The sequence below is a fragment of the Nerophis ophidion genome, linkage group LG22, assembly GCF_033978795.1.
Source record: "Nerophis ophidion isolate RoL-2023_Sa linkage group LG22, RoL_Noph_v1.0, whole genome shotgun sequence".
In the NCBI taxonomy this organism is placed as follows: Eukaryota; Metazoa; Chordata; class Actinopteri; order Syngnathiformes; family Syngnathidae; genus Nerophis; species Nerophis ophidion.
In genome coordinates, this window is record NC_084632.1 from 32901681 (window position 1) to 32920934 (window position 19254).

Consider the following 19254-nt stretch of genomic DNA (forward strand, 5'->3'; position numbering starts at 1 on the left):
TCAAGGACCGCTTAAATTAGTGGGACAAAACGGTTCTCGCCATATACTCTCATCAGTAAAGCATAAACATATTAAACAGTGGGCTTTCTAACAATTACAAAGTACAACAAACAATATATCTTTCACCCCATTTTTTTTCCATTTCCATACATTTTTGGAAAACCTCCATGGAGACACCAGTGCGCCACTCGAGAGTCGCATGTGGCTCTAGAGCCGCGCTAGACAGTGGAGGCATGAAATAAAATAGCGTGTACTATGAGTGGGCGTGTGAGCTACACATTTTTTTTGGTCCTGTCCTGCGTGTGATCTACTAACAATGTGTGGGGAAATTTAAAAGTGGTGCAGACAACATAGTTGCCAACCTTGAGACCTCCGAATTTGGGAGATGGGGTTTAGTGTGTATATAAATATATATATATATATATATATATATATATGTGCAAGTTCTCCCACTTACAATGATGACAGAGGTCTGTAATTTTCATTATACCAAAATGGACACATGGATGATACAGCAGAGGATTAGGAGAATGTCATATGGTCAGATGAAACCAAAATAGAACTTTTTGGTATAAACTCAACTCGTCGTGTTTGGAGGAAGAAGAATACTGAGTTGCATCCCAAGAACACCATACCTACTGTGAAGCATGGGGGTGGTAACATCATGCTTTGGGGCTGTTTTTCTGCTAAGGGGACAGGACGATTGATCCGTGTTAAGGAAAGAATGAATGGGACCATGTATCGTGAGATTTTGAGCCAAAACCTCCTTCCATCAGTGAGAGCTTTGAATGGTTGACCAAATACTTATTTTCCACCATAATTTACAAATAAATTCTTTAAAATTCCTACAATGTGAATTCCTTGATTTTTTTTTCACATTCTGTCTCTCACAGTTGAAGTGTACCTATGATGAAAATTACAGACCTCTGTCATCGTTTTAAGTGGGAGAACTTGCACAATCGGTGGCTGACTAAATACTTTTTCCCCCACTATGTGTGTGTATATATATATATATATATATATATATATATATATATATATATAAAAGTCATCCGTATACCCCTTCCCTTTCGAGCTGTCCTGGATAAACTGAAATTATTTTTTCCAATCATTTTGTAACTTGCATGCGTTTTTGAGTTTTTCCTTGGGATCTGAGCTGAGGACGTCGTTGTGGCTCGTGCAGCCCTTTGAGACACTTGTGATTTTGGGTTATACAAATAAACTTTGATCGATTGATTGATTGCTTGAATGATTGACTATCAAGTTTGTTTTAGTGCACGCAAACCTGTACTAAATCAGGCCTAAACTATTTGATTCAGGTAACTGTAACCCTTATGCAGACCCAGTCATATATTAGTCGCGAACGTTTTGACCACAAACTTGAATAGCTGTTGTGTTATCCTGCACACACACACACACACACACACACACACACACACACACACACACACACACACACACACACACACACACACACACATTCACCCACACGTGTCTGCTGCCCCTGCATTGTGTGTACTGATGGTATCCTAGCTGCAGAGCACAACAAGGCCGCATGCACTGCGGCAATCTTAACGCGGCCACGTAGAATGTGTCCCCTGCTCTGATCTTCGCTCCATCAAAGACGCGAGGCTGTTTGCTCTCCCAAACACGAGAGGCACCTGGCAGCCTGCCCGCTTCCTTCCCTCCGTCACTCTGCTGAGGGCAGCGAGAGACACAGAGAGAGGCTGTGCAGCTCCTTTAACTCGGTATGCCTCTGTTCAACTGGCTGCATTAGAAGACGTTTTCCCCCGCTGGTATTCCTGACACGGTTGGGGTGGTTCGGTTTACGAAGAGCACTGAGAGCCATTCTTCTGGGGCAGGGGTCACCAACCTTTTTGAAACCAAGAGCTACTTCTTAGGTACTGATTAATGCGAAGGGCTACCAGTTTGATACACACTTAAATAAATTGCCAGAAATAGCCAATTTGCTCAATTTACCTTTAACTCTATGTTATTATTAATAATTAATTATATTTATATTTGTGGAAACACTTATTATCTTAATGATTTCTCACAATAAATATATATATTTTTGATGACATGTTTTAAATAGGTTAAAATCCAATCTGCACTTTGTTGAAATATATAACAAATTGGACCAAACTATATTTCTAACAAAGACAAATCCTTATTTCTTCTAGATTTTTCAGAACAAAAATTTTTAAATGAAATTCAAAAGACTTTGAAATAAGATTTAAATTTGATTCTACAGATTTTCTAGATTTGCCAGAATAATTTTCTGGAGTTTTAATCATAATAAGCTTGAAGAAATATTTCACAAATATTCTTTGTCGAAAAAACAGAAGCTAAAATGAAGAATTAAATTAAAATGTATTTATTATTCTGTACAATAAAAAAATAAATTTACTTGAACATTGATTTAAATTGTCAGGAAAGAAAAGGAAGGAATTTAAAAGGTAAAAAGGTATATGTGTTTAAATATCATTTTTTAAGGTTGTATTTTTTCGCTAAAATTGTCTTTCTGGAAGTTATAAGAAGCAAAGTAAAAAAAAATAAGAGAAACTTATTCAAACAAGTGAGGACCAAGTCTTTAAAATATTTTCAAATTCTATTTGAGTATTGTCCATCCATCCATTTCCTACCGCTTATTCCCTTCCGGGGTCGCGGGGGGCGCTGGCGCCTATCTCAGCTACAATCGGGCGGAAGGCGGGGTACACCCTGGACAAGTCGCCACCTCATCGCAGGGCCAACACTGATAGACAGACAACATTCACACTCACATTAACACACTAGCGCCAATTTAGTGTTGCCAATCAACTATCCCCAGGTGCATGTCTTTGGAAGTGGGAGGAAGCCGGAGTACCCGGAGGGAACCCACGCATTCACGGGGAGAACATGCAAACTCCACACAGAAAGATCCCGAGCCTGGATTTGAACCCAGGACTGCAGAAACTTCGTATTGTGAGGCAGACGCACTAACCCCTCTGCCACCGTGAAGCCTATTTGAGTATTGTCTCTCTTAGAATTAAAAATGTCGAGTTAAGCGAGACCAGCTAGCTAGTAATGAAATAAAATGTAAAAAATAGAGGCAGCTCACTGGTAAGTGCTGCTATTTGAGCTATTTTTAGAACAGGCCAGCGGGCTACTCATCTGGTCCTTACGGGCTACCTGGTGCCCGCGGGCACCACATTGGTGAACCCTGTTCTGGGGAATATCTCCTTCCGTTAGGCAGGCAATACACAAGAATTCCATGTGGGAATATGGTCAAGAACAGACCTGGGCAAATTAAGGCCCAGGGACCACATGCGGCCCGTTGAGCTTTTCAATCTGGCCCGCCAGACATTCCTAAGTAATTGTTTTAGATCTTTAAGATGGAAAGTGTAGCTGCCATTACGATGTGCACTCATGTTTTCAAATGACCGTAAGTCTTCAACTATACAAAATATTTCAATGCTTGCAATCCGCGCTTATGGATGATATACTAGTTACTATGTTAATCAAATTAGTTACTATGGTCATCTAATGAGTTACTATGTTCATTTACATCACAGCAGCTCAGACGAGGCACTAAGCAGTGTGGGCGGGAAGTGTTTCCACAGATGCGGAAGGAGATTTTCACAGCAAAGTTCTAAAGCTTAGTGATACATAGACTACAACAGTGGTTCTCAAATGGTGGTACGTGTACCCCTGGGGGTACTTGAAGGTATGCCAAGGGGTACGTGAGATTTTTTTTTAATATTCTAAAAATAGCAACAATTCAAAAATCCTTTATAAATATATTTATTAAATAATACGTCAACAAAATATGAATGTATGTTCATAAACTGTGAAAAGAAATACAACAATGCAATATTCAGTGTTGACAGCTAAATTTTTTGTGGACATGTAGCATAAATATTGATAAAGATTTCTTTTTTTGTGAAGAAATGTTTAGAATTAAGTTCATGAATCCAGATGGATCTCTATTACAATCCCCAAAGAGGGCACTTTAAGTTGATGATTACTTCTATGTGTAGAAATCTTTATTTACAATTGAATTACTTGTTTATTTTTCAAAAAGTTTTTAGTTATTTTTATATCTATTTTTCCAAAAAGTTCAAAAAAAGACCACTACAAATGAGCAATATTTTGCCCTGTTATACTATTTAATAAATCAGAAACTGATGACATAGTGCTGTTTTTTACTTCTTTATCTCTTTTTTTTCAACCAAAAATTATTTGCTCTGATTAGGGGGTACTTGAATTACAAAAATCTTCACTGAAAAAAGATTGAGAACCACTGGAATAGAAAGTACTTAATTGATCCCTGGGCGAAATTCAGCAAATATCAGATGTATCAGATTTTAGGTGGGTTTATTTTGTACCCTTCGCGTTCATATTTCACTGTTTGTTGTGTTTCACTTGATTGTAAAATATGTCGATCGAAAGGTGGTGTGACGTTCATATGTTGTCAATATTCAGTGTTTTATCGTTCTTAGAAAAATTGAAAATTCCCTTACGTTTTTTAAGGCAGTCTGTCATAACGTTTTTAGTATTCAATCAGACATTATTGTGAGGTTTTATATTAGTGTTCCCAAAAATAGATATACCGGCCCACGGACCCATCTTTTTCTCTACATTTGGCCCCCAAGTCCAAATAATTGCCCAGGCCTGGTCAAGAAGATACTTTCGTTTTAGGTTTGACTTTAAATCATATGAAAAATAATTTTTGAAGTAAGCTTTTTATTTGGGACGACTAGAGAGAAGTGTTGGGGCCGATCCGCTCCAGTAGCGTAATTCACGTAACGGAATTGTGAGATCCAACCTGCATTGATTTTCCTATATCATGCATCATGTTTGTTCTTTAAAGAGGACCTATGAGGATTTTAATCTACTGTACATTTAAAATTTAGGTCCAGATTAGGGTTGTACGGTATACCGGTATTAGTATAGTACCGCGATACTCCATCCAGCCATCCATCCATTTTCTACTGATTATCCCGTTTGGGGTACCGGGGGAGCCTACCACAGCTGGATTCGGGCGGAAGGCGGTTTACACCCAGGACAAGTCGCCTCTCATTGCAGGGCCAACACAGATAGACGGACAACATTCACACTCACATTCACACACTAGGGTCAATTTAGTGTTGCCAATCAACCTATCCCCAGGTGCATGTCTTTGGAAGCGGGAGGAAGTCGGAGTACCCGGAGGCAACCCACTCAGTCAAGGAGAGAACATGCAAACTCCACACAGAAAGATCCCGAGCCCGGGATTGAACCCAGGAAAACTCAGGACCTTTGTATTGTGAGGCACATGCACTAACCCCTGTTACACCGTGCTACCCTACCGCGATACTAATTAATCATATTCGATACTATTTACCACCTCTGAAAAGGTATAGTAAGAACACTGTATAAATACAGACCACGAAAAAATATAGACAAAAATATGATTATGTCAGGTGGTGTCAACTCATTTTAGCTGAGGGACCACATGGAGTAAAATCTATTCCAAAGTGGGCCAAACTGGTAAAATCATTGCATTGATTCTGTTAATACAAGTGTCCAAACACGGAAGTGTTGCCTCATAACACGGCTGTCATGTCTGTTTGATCATGTTTTTGTTTGGCCATGTGCTTGTTTTGTTTTTTGGACTCTTTTTAGTTCCTGGTTGTGCACTCTTGCTTGTTTTGTTTCCATGACTACTCATTAGTTTCACCTGTCTCACTTTTTGCACTGGCGCACCTGTCACTAATCATGTCGGTATTATTTAAGCTTGCAGTTGCCAGGCAGTCGGCTTGCCGACATTACCTCCTTGACACCTATGCTATCTGATATCCTTACTACTCATGCCATTGTCATGCTGCCATAGTTTTTTTGCTGTTCGTTTCTTGCCACGTGAGTTTTGTGTATTCTGGTCACAGTAAGTGTTTATTTGTTTCATGTTCATGGTTTTTGTACTAGTTTTTGATTGATTGATACTTTTATTAGTAGATTGCACAGTTCAGTACATATTCCGTACAATTGACCACTAAATGGTAACACCCTAATAAGTTTTTCAACTTGTTTAAGTCGGGGTCCACGTAATCAATTCATGGTACAATTATATACTATCAGCATAATACAGTCATCACACAGGTTAATCATCATAGTATGTACATTGAATTATTTACATTATTTACAATCCGGGGGTTGGGATAAGGATCTTTGGTTGATATCAGTAATTCACTCATCAACAATTGCATCAACAGAGAAATGTGGACATTGAAACAGCGTAGGTCTTACTTAGTAGGATATGTACAGCCAGCAGAGAACATAGTGAGTTCAGATAGCATAAGAACAAGTATATACATTAGAAGTACATTTGATTATTTACATTAGGTTGTTTATAATCGGGTAGATGGGATGTGAATGGAGGAGGGTATTAGTAAAGTGTTGAAGTTGCCTGGAGGTGTTGTTTTAGAGCGGTTTTGAAGGAATATAGAGATGCACTTACTTTTACACCCGTTGGCAGTGCATTCCACATTGATGTGGCATAGAAAGAGAATGAGTTAAGACCTTTGTTAGATCGGAATCTGGGTTTAACATGGTTTGTGGAGCTCCCCCTGGTGTTGTGGTTATGGCGGTCAATTACGTCAAGGAAGTAGTTCGACATGTACTTCGGTATCAAGGAGGTGTAGCGGATTTTATAGACTAGGCTCAGTGCAAGTTGTTTTACTCTGTTGTTTTTGTTTCATTAGTCAATTTTGTTCTCCGCCTTTGTGCGCGCCTTTAGTTTTGTACCTTTTGTTAGAGTTGAAATAAAATCATGTATTTAACCCCAAGCAATGTCCGATCCAACTTTACTTGCATCTTGGGAAAACAAACACCCCAAAGTCCACGCGTTGACAACGGCCCCCTCATTCATTCAAAAATTTCAGCTCATTTTTATACTCTGCAAACTCGTCTTGCGGGCCGGATAAATCCTGTTTGCATGCCTGATTTGGCCCTCGGGCCGTATGTTTAACACCCCTAATTTTGACTTTGCAATTTCAAGACCTTCAAACACCACTCTACATACAAAGCTAAATATAGTTTTGTACCAATTTCTGCACTGCATTTTCCAACTGCAAAGCCACATATGCACGTATTGTGAGGGCAGCTGGGGGGGATTTCCAGCACCTCCACACCAACAGCCGAGTCCATTCAGCAGACAGGAAAGACAAGGCCCCACATGTTTAGGCCAGACACGGTCATATATCAGTTAACTCAGCATTGCATTGTTGTGCTCACATTGTGTGGCTTTTCCATGCGTCACTCAACAGACTGAGCTGCTGCGGCCACAAAAAGTATCTGCCCCGAGTGAGGATCGAACTCACGACCTTCAGATTATGAGACTGACGCGCTGCCTACTGCGCTATCGAGGCCTGGGACAACACTAGGCGGCTATTTACAGGCGGGGCTGGCTCAGCTGCAGAGCACAAGGCAAGCTCCGTCACGGCTGACTTGGCAGGAGTTGGTTTGGAACAAAGAAGAAAGAAAGCCTCAGCCCCGTCAAAAACTTTTGGTATCAACACAAACTGAGATCTTGCGCCAGCTGGTCTACCATAACTGACCTCTGTCCTCACAAATGGACAACAATTTCCAAAGGCCTTCAAAATTTTTGTTTTTTGTTCCAAAGGACCAGCCTAAACAAGTAATGCTAAGAGAATAAGTAAACATGTTCTTTGTAAATTTTCAGTAAATTTCTAGCTCATAATTAGACTGTTTTCGCAGCAACATTTACTGTAATTTTTCATGTGAAGTTAAATACTGTGAAATTCAAAGGTAATCTAATTTGTAAGGTAATTTGTTCTAAGTAGTGTTGTCCCGATAACAAAATTATTTTGATACTTTTCGGTACTTGGATACTTTTCTTATTAAAGGGGACGACAAAAAATTACATTGTTGGCTTTATTTTGACAACAAAATCAGGGTACAATAAACTTATGTTTCTTATTGCAAGTTTGTCCTTCAATAAGATAGTGAACATACAAGACAACTTGTCTTTTCGTAGTAAGTAAGCAAACAATGGCTCCTAATTTAGTCTGCTGACATATGCAGTGACATATTGTGTCATTTATCTTTCTATTATTTTGTCAACATTATTAAGGACAAGTGGTAGAAAATTATTTATTAATCTACTTGTTCATTTACTGTTACTTACTTTCTCTTTTAACATGTTCTATTTACACTTCGGTTAAAATTTGATAATCACTTATTCTTCTGTTGTTTGGATAATTTAGATTAGTTTTGGATTATACCACAAATTTGGGTATATATCCGATACCAAGTCTATACATTGGTCATATTCAAGGTCTTCATGTGCCCAGGGACATATTTCCTGAGTTTATAAACATTATATACATTAAAAAAAAAAAAACAGAAGATGTGATGCCAAAAAATATCGACGTAATCATAGTAGTATTGCCTAGATACACTCCTGTACTTGGTATCATTACAATGTTTGTTTGTTTACATTTTGACGCTGGTGAGCTACGGTGTGTAGTGAAACATGTTTAGTTATTCCTCGTCCTGCAGGGATGATACTTGTAAGAAACTTACTTCGTTTGTCGCCATGGACGCATCAGAATGTGCTAGACTACTTGTTTATTTATTTTTTCTTGTGTATTTCTATTACAACAAACTTGACAATGGAGAGAAAAAAGAGCGAATGGAGCTTTCGACTTGCAGGAACTTTTGTAGGGCATCTTTATGCTGAATAACGCTGATCAGTGGAACTATTTGGTCCTCCCTAGACTTTAAACTCTATGCAGTTGATTGTTGTTTATTATTTTTAACAAACCTAATTTCAATACATGAAGCTACGAGAAGGGGACGCACTCTTTTAAATGTATGAAGCCGAACTCGAAGTGGAACAAAGGTAATTGACATCAAACATTAACTATTTACTTTATTACATGTTGTAAACATAGTCAGTGACACTCAGTGTGTTGTTACTAGCCTCAACACAAGTAGACAGAATGCTAATGCTACGAAGCTAAAGCTAAAGCCAATGTGTTTGTATTGTAAACACTGACATTTATTATTTATTTATTGTTATTTACAGCTGAAATGGACCAAAAGGGATCGGCTGACCCTCATGAATTCTTCACTTACCGAGAGGACCACTTTCTGACTGTTGGACATTGCGGACTGTTTATGACCGATTCGCCGCATTTTATTTTTTAAATGAGTTCCTGAACTTTTGGTGGAACAGGGTATTTTGTCCTTTTAATTTGTACTAGCTACAGTCCTTTAATGATTAATCGAAGCAACAGAATATACATTGAAACTTTATTTCTATTAAAATTACAGATGTCTGATGATGGCTTTTTTTCCGATTTTGTCCAACTCTTAATTACCGGTACCGATATCAACCGATACCAATATATACAGTCGTGGAATTAACACATTATTATGCCTGATTTTGTTGTGATGCCCCGCTGGATGCATTAAACAATGTAACAAGGTTTTCCAAAATAAATCAACTCAAGTTATGGAAAAAAATGCCCACATGGCACTGCCATATTTATTATTGAAGTCACAAAGTGCATAATTTTTTTTAACAAGCCTCAAAACAGCAGCTTGGAATTTGGAGCATGACGGGGTTGAGGTGGGCGTGGTTGAGGTCGGGGGGGGGATAGGGGGTACCGGGGGTGTATATTGTAGCGTCCCGGAAGCGCTAGTGCTGCAAGGGCTTCTGGGTATTTATTCTGTTGTGTTTGTCTTGTGTTACGGTGCGGATGTTCTCCCGAAATGTGTTTGTCATTCTTGTTGGGTGTGGCACATATTTATAACAATGTTAAAGTTGTTTATACGGCCACCCTCAGTGTGACCTGTATGGCTGTTGACCAAGTATGAATTGTACTCACTTGTGTGTGTGAAAAGCCGTATATATTATGTGACTGGGCAGGCACACAAAGGCAGTGTCTTTAAGGTTTATTGGCTCTTTGTTGTTCTCTCTACGTCCGTGTACACAACGGCGTTTTACAAAGTCAGAAAATGTACTTTTTTGAAAACCGATACCGCAAATTTTGAAACCGATACCGATAATTTCCGATATTACTTTTTAAAGCATTTATTAGGCCTATACATCTCTAATTAAAATCAATAGACTTAACCTTCGTCTTGTGTTAGGGTCGGGACCGACCCGTTTTAGTTTTTAAATGCATAAAAACACCACACACATTTATTTTCTTGCATCAAAGCTTTTTGACTTTGTCAGGAACCTCTTTGTCAACAAAATAAAACATTTGAATTGTTTTCACTAAATTATAAAGTGCTCTGGTAGAAATTATGCCCTTGGTGTTTTTGGGGTCGGTTTTGACCCAGTTAGAAAAATAAGATGATGAAGCAATGATAAGAGCCAAAACTGAACACACTGACAACCAGCTCCTCTCCCAATCATGTGAGCTTTAGTGGATTCTCATTTTACCTTGTTATCCTGTACAAAAACAAACAAAAGACGGACACTAAAAGTGTCACTTTTTGCCACTCTGATTTTGTTTTTTTATTAGTTTTGGAACTAGTAATCTATTTCTCTTGGTTTCATTTGCTTGATTGGTTGTTGTTTGTTTGATGTTGGAATTCTGTTGCTGAAAAAAATACTTTTTAGCCTTTTTCTTGAAGTAAATATATATGGGTCGAAATTGACCCGTAACACCATAGATGTTACTATAGTTAAAATTCTTAAAATGAAAAAATTAATCAAACACATTTATTTAAGAGATGTGTTCTAATACCCTTTAGTAATAGTTAGCAACACAACAACCTTTTTTTTATGTATATGATTCTCTTGAGGTTCGTTTTACCATTTTTAAAAATTGAAATCGAGGGGTATACTGACAAAAAAAGGCCCAATGGCCCAAACCAAAAATATTAAAACCAATATTTTCAAGGATAAGGAAGCCTAACGAGGTAACCAAGAGATGAGAAACAAATTGGATGATAGATCATTGTTTTTAGTGTATTTTACAGCTGATTTAAGACATGGGTCAAAACCGACCCGTTAACATAAGAGATCGTAACAGAAAGCTAACACAAGAGGAAGGTTAATCAAATAATGGTTGCAGCAATAATCCAAAGCCCACATTGTAACAAGTCTGATGAAGTTCTCTCTTCCACTTTTCGCAAGCAGCATCACGACTTTACATGACCAAAATTGCAAAATCCATCATGAAAACAGACGAGACGACACATTCTGGGGTTTACGGAACAATGCAGCAACTGGTTGGATGACACACGCCTGCTGTCTCGGTTCTAAATGGAGTGAACAAGTTCCACCTTCAGCTGATTTGAATCTTAGTATTTTACATGTACTAAAAAATATGTCAGTTATGCTAAAGAATCTGGGACGAGTGATCGCTTTACAGGGATTTTATGACTTGGCTACATGCGTAAAATTGTGCCTGGGCCCTAAGAAGTAATCATGTTTTAACCAAGTGACTAAGTTTGTTGACTACTTCTACCAGCAGCTTTAGTGACCCTGAGCTATGCAAGACCGAAAGCCTTTATAAATGCTTAATTGAATGTAAAAAAAATTATGTATTTTAACACTGTTGACTTCCTGAGGAAGGGTCAGACACTTTAGTTTGTGTACAGGAAGTTACTCATTGTGTTGCCTAATATGTGTTTGTCGGGCTGTGTTTTTTGTGTCTGTACTGTTATTGTAGCTGTGATTCAAGCTTGCCATAATATACTGAACTATTAATAACACATCAAAACTAAAACTATATCAGAGAGGGAGGTATTGGATAACATCCGCTTACTTGTTTGATTGATTGAGAAGTTTATTGAGATCTTAACCATTGTGTAATATTCATATTGTTGTTACTCAGCCAGCGTTTGTGGGTCTGTTGCATTTTGTAGCTTTTAATGCCTCACAATCAAACACTTTTATGTTAAAATACTAAACAGATGTTTACCTTGTCCCAATAAACAACTGTTTATCATAGTAGTACCGACTAGATACGGTCCTGTACTTGGTATCAATACAAGGGATTTCAGATGTTTACCTTATCTCAATAAACATCTATTCAGTATTTCAACATAAAAGTGTTTGATTGTGAGGCATTAAAAGCTACAAAATGCAACGGGTCCATCAGACCCACAAACGCTGGCTGAGGAACAACAATAGGAACGTTGCACGGAAAATTTCTCTACCAGTTGCTGCATCCCATAGGGATTTTTATTTTGTGTTTCTGCACCTGTGTTTGTCAACACTGTCTGCTCTCATTTTCTCGCACATTTGACCCTCTGATGTTCTGTGTACCTACACACTGTCCTCCTCCTGTCTAGACCTGCTGTGTGTGTGTGTGTGTGTGTGTGTGTGTGTGTGTGTGTGTGTGTGTGTGTGTGTTTGTGTGTGTGTGTGTGTGTGTGTGTGTGTGTGTGTGTGTGTGGTACACAGAACATCAATTTCCACACTTCTATTAGCCGGACATTTTATATGTGATAGAAATGTGTAGAGGGGGTGTATGGTGTGTGGTAATTAAATTTATATTCTGATATATGTTCTTCACAGAAAATAAGCCAAAGTCAGTGAGTCTCACAAACGCTGGCTGAGGAACAACAATAAGAACGTTGCACGGAAAATGTATCTACCAGTTGCTGCATCCCATCGGGATTTTTATTTTGTGTTTCTGCACCTGTGTTTGTCAACACTGTCTGCTCTCATTTTCTCGCACATTTGACCCTCTGATGTTCTGTGTACCTACACACTGTCCTCCTCCTGTCTAGACCTGCTGTGTGTGTGTGTGTGTTTGTGTGTGTGTGTGTGTGCGTGTGTGTGCGTGTGTGTGTGTGTGTGTGTGTGTGTGGTACACAGAACATCAATTTCCACACTTCTATTAGCCGGACATTTTATATGTGATAGAAATGTGTAGAGGGGGTGTATGGTGTGTGGTAATTAAATTTATATTCTGATATATGTTCTTCACAGAAAATAAGCCAAAGTCAGTGAGTCTCAGTTTGAAAAATTAATTAATTGTTTCATTTATCTTTTAATAAAAAATGAAAACGGTTCCCACAGAACCGAACACCACCCAATTGAATCCATGTAATGCTTACTTCTATGACAGTTGACGGACACTAAGAGCTAAATGTCCTCCGAGAAGCACACAAGGTTGGTCTTTTTGTGTTTTTTTAGTCAAGTCATTTACAAAAGATAAACATGGTAGGCCATAGGCTACTAGATGTTGGCAGCTACTCAACAGCTAAGCACACAATAGCGCACAAGATTACATCGTAATAAGCATGGGCGCCGAAAAGGTAGGGTAAAGGAGAAGGATTCTAGGGGCCCATGATGGAGGGGGGCCCAGAGAGGCCCTTAATGATGATGAAATTATAATACAGAGGGGTCGTGTAAAGATACAAGGGCCCTGTAGAGATTATTTTCATGGGGCCCAAAATACCTAGCGGCGCCCCTGATAATAAGTCTCTTTAATCGAACAATATTGCAGTCTAAAGCACATTTGTCAAAGTAAATAAGTGTTGAATTATTATATGTGCATATTACTTACACATACAAAGTCCCCACCGCAGAAGCGTATGAGAAAGAATCCAGTAACAAACGTGTCCGCATTGTTCAACTTACTGCGTCATGAGCATAACCTAATGAATTATTCTGGCCACTACGTTGTCGCCAAAAAAAGTACCATTACACTTTAACTTAAAGACAGCATACGTCGTTTCCAGATGGTTAACAGTAAATACGTGTTTTTCACAACTACTGTTGTTCTTGATCAAGCCTTTTCTAATATTTCACACTACAAAATAATAGTATGTATGATGCATACTGATATGGTGTCGGATCAATCTCGGTATCAGCCAATACCTAAAGCTCCAACTTGGTATTGGTACAGAAGGTTGTATCGAGACACAGCAACTGTAAATGTATGCATTGTGTGCAGTATTGACTCATACTACTCAATGTTCACTTTGAGATGCTGAGCTTTATTCATTACTTGTTGACATACTGTAAATAATTCTACATTATACACTATATTACCAAAAGTATTTGGCCACCTGCCTTGACTCATATATGAATTTGTAGTGCCATCCTGTTCCTAACCCATCCATTTTCTACCGCTTCTCCCTTTTGTGGTCGCGGGGGGTGCTGGAGCCTATCTCAGCTGCATTCGGGCATAGGGTTCAATATGATGTTGGTCCACCTTTTGCTGCTATTACAGGTTCAACTCTTCTGGGAAGGCTGTCCACAAGGTTGCAGGGTGTGTTAATGAGAATTTTCGACCATTCTTCCAAAAGCACATTGGTGAGGTCACACACTGGTGTTGGTCAAGAAGTCCGGGCTCTCAGTCTCCGTTCTAATTCATCCCAAAGGTGTTCTATCGGGTTCAGGTCCGGACTCTGTGCAGGCCAGTCAAGTTCATCCACACCAGGCTTTGTCATCCACGTCTTTATGGACCTTGCTTTGTGCACTGGTGCACAGTCATGTTGGAAGAGAAAGGGGCCCGCTCCAAATTGTTCCCACAAGGTTGGGAGCATGGAATTGTCCAAAATGTTTTGGTATCCTGGAGCATTCAAAGTTCCTTTCACTGGAACTAAGAGGCCAAGCCCAACCCCACACCATAATTCCTCCTCCACCAAATTTCACACTCGGCACAATGCAGTCCGAAATGTACCATTCTCCTGGCAACCTCCAAACCCAGACTCATCCATCAGATCGCCAGATGGAAAAGCGTGATTCATCACTCCAGAGAACGCGTTTACTCTGCTTTAGAGTCCGGTGGCGAAGTGCTTTAGTTATAAGGCGGTATAGCTCGGTTGGTAGAGCGGCCATGCCAGCAATTTGAGGGTTGCAGGTTCGATCCCCGCTTCCGCCATCCTAGTCAATGCCGTTGTGTCCCTGGGCAAGACACTTTACCCACCTGCTCCCAGTGCCACCCACACTGGTTTAATTGTAACTTAGATATTGGGTTTCACTATGTAAAGCGCTTTGAGTCACTTGAGGAAAAAGCGCTATATAAATATAATTCACTTCACTTCACCACTGCATACCACGCGTTGCATTGGACATGGTGATGTATGGCTTAGATGCAGTTACTCGGCCATGGAAACCCATTCCATGAAGCTCTCTGCGTACTGTACGTGGGCCAGTTGGAAGGTCAAATAAAGTTTGGAGCTCTGTAGCAACTGACTGTGCAGAAAGTCAGCGACCTCTTTGCACTATGCGCTTCAGCATCTGCTGACCCCTCTGTCAGTTTACATGGCTGAGTTGCTGTTGTTCCCAAACTCTTCCATTTTCTTATAATAAAGCCGACAGTTGACTTTGGAATATTTAAGAGCGAGGACATTTCGCGACTGGATTTGTTGCACAAGTGGCATCCTATGACAGTTCCACGCTGGAATTAACTGAGCTCCTAAAAGAGGCCTGTTCTTTCACAAATGTTTGTAGAAACAGTCCCCAATGCATAATTGCATTGGGGCCGGGCCAAGTGATTAGGACACCTGATGCTGATCATTTGGATGGGTGGCCAAATACTTTTGGTAATATAGTGTATTTATCTAATAATTTGTAGCCTTTTGAGGCATTTGTAAATAACGACTATATAAATAAACTTTGAATGATTGATTGGTGATAAAACTTGTGACTCTAGCATTTGAATGTAGCACTGACTCCTTAGTTTTATCCTGCTTCTAAATGTGTTTACCTCCTGTGCAGCACTTTGTGAAACTTGTATTAAAGGCCTACAGAAATTAGATTTTCTTATTTAAACTGGAATAGCAGGTCCATTCTTTGTGTCATACTTGATCATTTGGCGATATTGCCATATTTTTGCTGAAAGGATTTAGTAGAGAACATCGACGATAAAGTTCGCAACTTTTGGTCGCTAATAGAAAAGCCCTGCCTTTACCGGAAGTATGTGCGCGTGACGTCACGAGTTGCAGGGCTCCACACATATTCACATTGTTTTTAACGGGAGCCACCAGCAGTAAGAGCAATTCGGACCGAGAAATCCACAATTTCCCCATTAATTTGAGCGGGGATGAAAAATTTGTGAATTAGGATATTGATAGTGAAGGACTAGAAAAAATATATATATAAATAAATAAATAAATCCATCAGTAATACGGACGTTGTACCGATCCGTTGTGGTGAAGAAAGAGCTGAGCCGGAAGGCAAAGCTCTCAATTTACCGGTCGATCTACGTTCCCATCCTCACCTATGGTCATGAGCTTTGGGTCATGACCGAAAGGATAAGATCACGGGTACAAGCGGCCGAAATGAGTTTCCTCCGCCGTGTGGCGGGGCTCTCCCTTAGAGATAGGGTGAGAAGCTCTGCCATCCGGGAGGAACTCAAAGTAAAGCCGCTGCTCCTTCACATCGAGAGGAGCCAGATGAGGTGGTTCGGGCATCTGGTCAGGATGCCACCCGAACGCCTCCCTAGGGAGGTGTTTAGGGCACGTCCAACCGGTAGGAGGCCACGGGGAAGACCCAGGACACGTTGGGAAGACTATGTCTCCCGGCTGGCCTGGGAACGCCTCGGGATCCCCCGGGAAGAGCTAGACGAAGTGGCTGGGGAGAGGGAAGTCTTGGTTTCCCTGCTTAGGCTGTTGCCCCCACGACCCGACCTCGGATAAGCGGAAGGAGATGGATGGATGGATGGATAAATAAATAAATAAAGCGACGGCTCCAGGCGGCGGCAGTGTGAGCGTTTCAGATGTAATAAGACACATTTACTAGGATAATTTTGGAAGATCCCTTATCTAGTTATTGTTTTAATAGTGTTTTAGTGAGATTTTAAAGATTGTAAAGACATACGTCGAGGTCGGATGGCTGCAGTGAACACGAAGTGTCTCAGAGAGAAGCCGAGGAACCAAGCTCAAAGCTGCCCTTTAAACAGCTGCTGCAGGACGACGAATAATCCAATGATTTCTCCGGTAAGATATATATCACAATTTTCCCATCAAAAAACATGCTGGTTGACGTAGAGAAAACATGTTCGCTTGACCGCTCTGTGTTAAAGCTTCACAACAAACAAAGAAACACCGGCTGTGTCTCGGTGCCAAAGACAGCTGCAATCCACCGCTTTCCACCAACAGCATTGTTCTTTATAGTCTCCATTATTAATTGAACAAATTGCAAAAGATTCAGCAACACAGATGTCCAAAATACTGTGTAATTACGCCATGAACAGAGATGACTTTTAGCCGTGTTTGGTGCAGCGCTAATTTTTCCTGACAGTCCGTGACGTCAAGCGTACGCGTCATCATTCCGCGACGTTTTCAACAAAAAACTTGCGGGAAATTTAAAATTGCAATTTAGTAAACTAAAAAGGCCGTATTGGCATGTGTTGCAATGTTGATATTTCATCATTGATGTATAAACTATCAGACCGCGTGGTTGGTAGTAGTGGGTTTCAGTAGAACTTTAAATGTGCTATATAATTAGATTGGATTGGATTGGATTTATAATGTGAGCTTTTGTATATTCATACAGTGTTTATGCACTTCTGGTCGGACGCAATCTGCATTTGTTTGCCTTGAACCTGTGACATGAGCAGTGAGTCCCCACTCTGCTGGGACATAGTGTTCTTTGTCTTTTCTTCTCACAACACACACATGTACACATTCCTGTCGGATTTACTATAGAACACAGTGGAAGCACAACCGGGAAGCTTATAAGTCCGGATAAAAAAAACACGGCATCCTAATAGGTGGACAGCGATATTGGACACTGTTGCAGAAATACTGGAATAATAAAAAACAAACTGCTGGTTGGGAAAATGAACATTTGTGTGCAAAAGCCATGCCAAAAAAATTACGTCAAAAGTTTTCTTCCGGAATTTAGGAATTGTAGGCGACAATGTAAAATATTGTAATAATATTATTAGCAGTAAGAATGGGTCCCTTTCACGTTTGAACCAATTTCCGGTATCTAAGAATTTGTTACTTCTGTGTGTGTTAAGAAATGGTAATTATTTAATCACAAAAGCATAATTTTTTAAGTAACATTAAAGAATTAGCTAATTATGATGAGTGTGCTGTCCAATTGTTACATACTGTTTTATTATTACAATCGGGAGTCTCATTTGCAAGTATCATAAAGTAGACATTGCATTCATTTGCAATTATAAGAGGTGAGATGGCAGTAGTATGTATGTAGGCTTCGGTGTGTAGCCTAGCAGGGAAGTAGTCTTTGCCATGAAGTTGAATGAGCCAGTCTTGTCTTCTGTTACGCCCCAGAAAATCTTTATACTGTCAATATTTTACTTCTTACTCACTTGTCGTTTGACTGTAAAGTGCATATTAAAGTTTTATTACCAATTTCGGAGGTGTTGAAATCGCTACGTAAAATTTCTAATGCTAATCATGCGACTGTATGTAAAGTAAATTTAACTTAGAATTGAGCTAGAGCATTTTGTGCATTCATTTTGAATGTTTTCTGTTCGGCATGCTTTCTCTAATCCGTGCTGGAAAATTGCAACATTACCTGAAAGCAATTTGGCTGAGTCCTGCTTGAGTGACGGTTTCCTCACCAAATATATAAACTGTATATATATATATATATATATATATATATATATATATATATATATACACATATATATATCTATATACTTTTAACTGCTAGGTCCACTCAAGTTTCATGTACTGTATTGAATCATTCTATTTTGATATATATATTTATATGCAGTATATATATATATATATATATATATATATATATATTTATATGCAGTATATATATATATATATATATATATATATATATATATATATATATATATATATATGTAAATATATATATATATATACACACATATATATACATATATATATATATATATATATATATATATACAGAGAGAGAGAGAGGTGGCGACTTGTCCAGGGTGTATAATGCCTTCTGCCCGATTGTAGCTGAGATAGGCACTAGCGCCCCCCCGTGACCCCATAGGGAATAAGCGGTAGGAAATGGATGGATGGATATATATATATATATATATATATATATATATATATATATATATATATATATATATATATATATATATATATATATATATATATATGTATATCTAATATATATATATATATATATCCATCCATCCATCCATCCATTTTCTACCGCTTATTCCCTTTCGGGGTCGCGGGGGCGCTGGCACCTATCTCAGCTACAATCGGGCGGAAGGCAGGGTACACCCTGGACAAGTCGCCACCTCATCGCAGGGCCAACACAGATAGACAGACAACATTCACACTCACATTCACACACTAGGGCCAATT

The 19254-nt window shown here is 39.2% G+C and overlaps 1 protein-coding gene and 1 non-coding gene across 5 annotated transcripts in view; both read right to left on the bottom strand.

Moving 5' to 3' along the window:
- pde4ba (phosphodiesterase 4B, cAMP-specific a) overlaps positions 1-19254 on the bottom strand; it is a 530844-nt gene that overhangs the window by 59594 nt on the left and 451996 nt on the right. The window lies entirely within an intron of this gene.
- On the bottom strand, positions 7316-7388 carry trnam-cau (transfer RNA methionine (anticodon CAU)). Its single transcript has one exon. It is a non-coding gene; the product is annotated as a tRNA-Met (tRNA).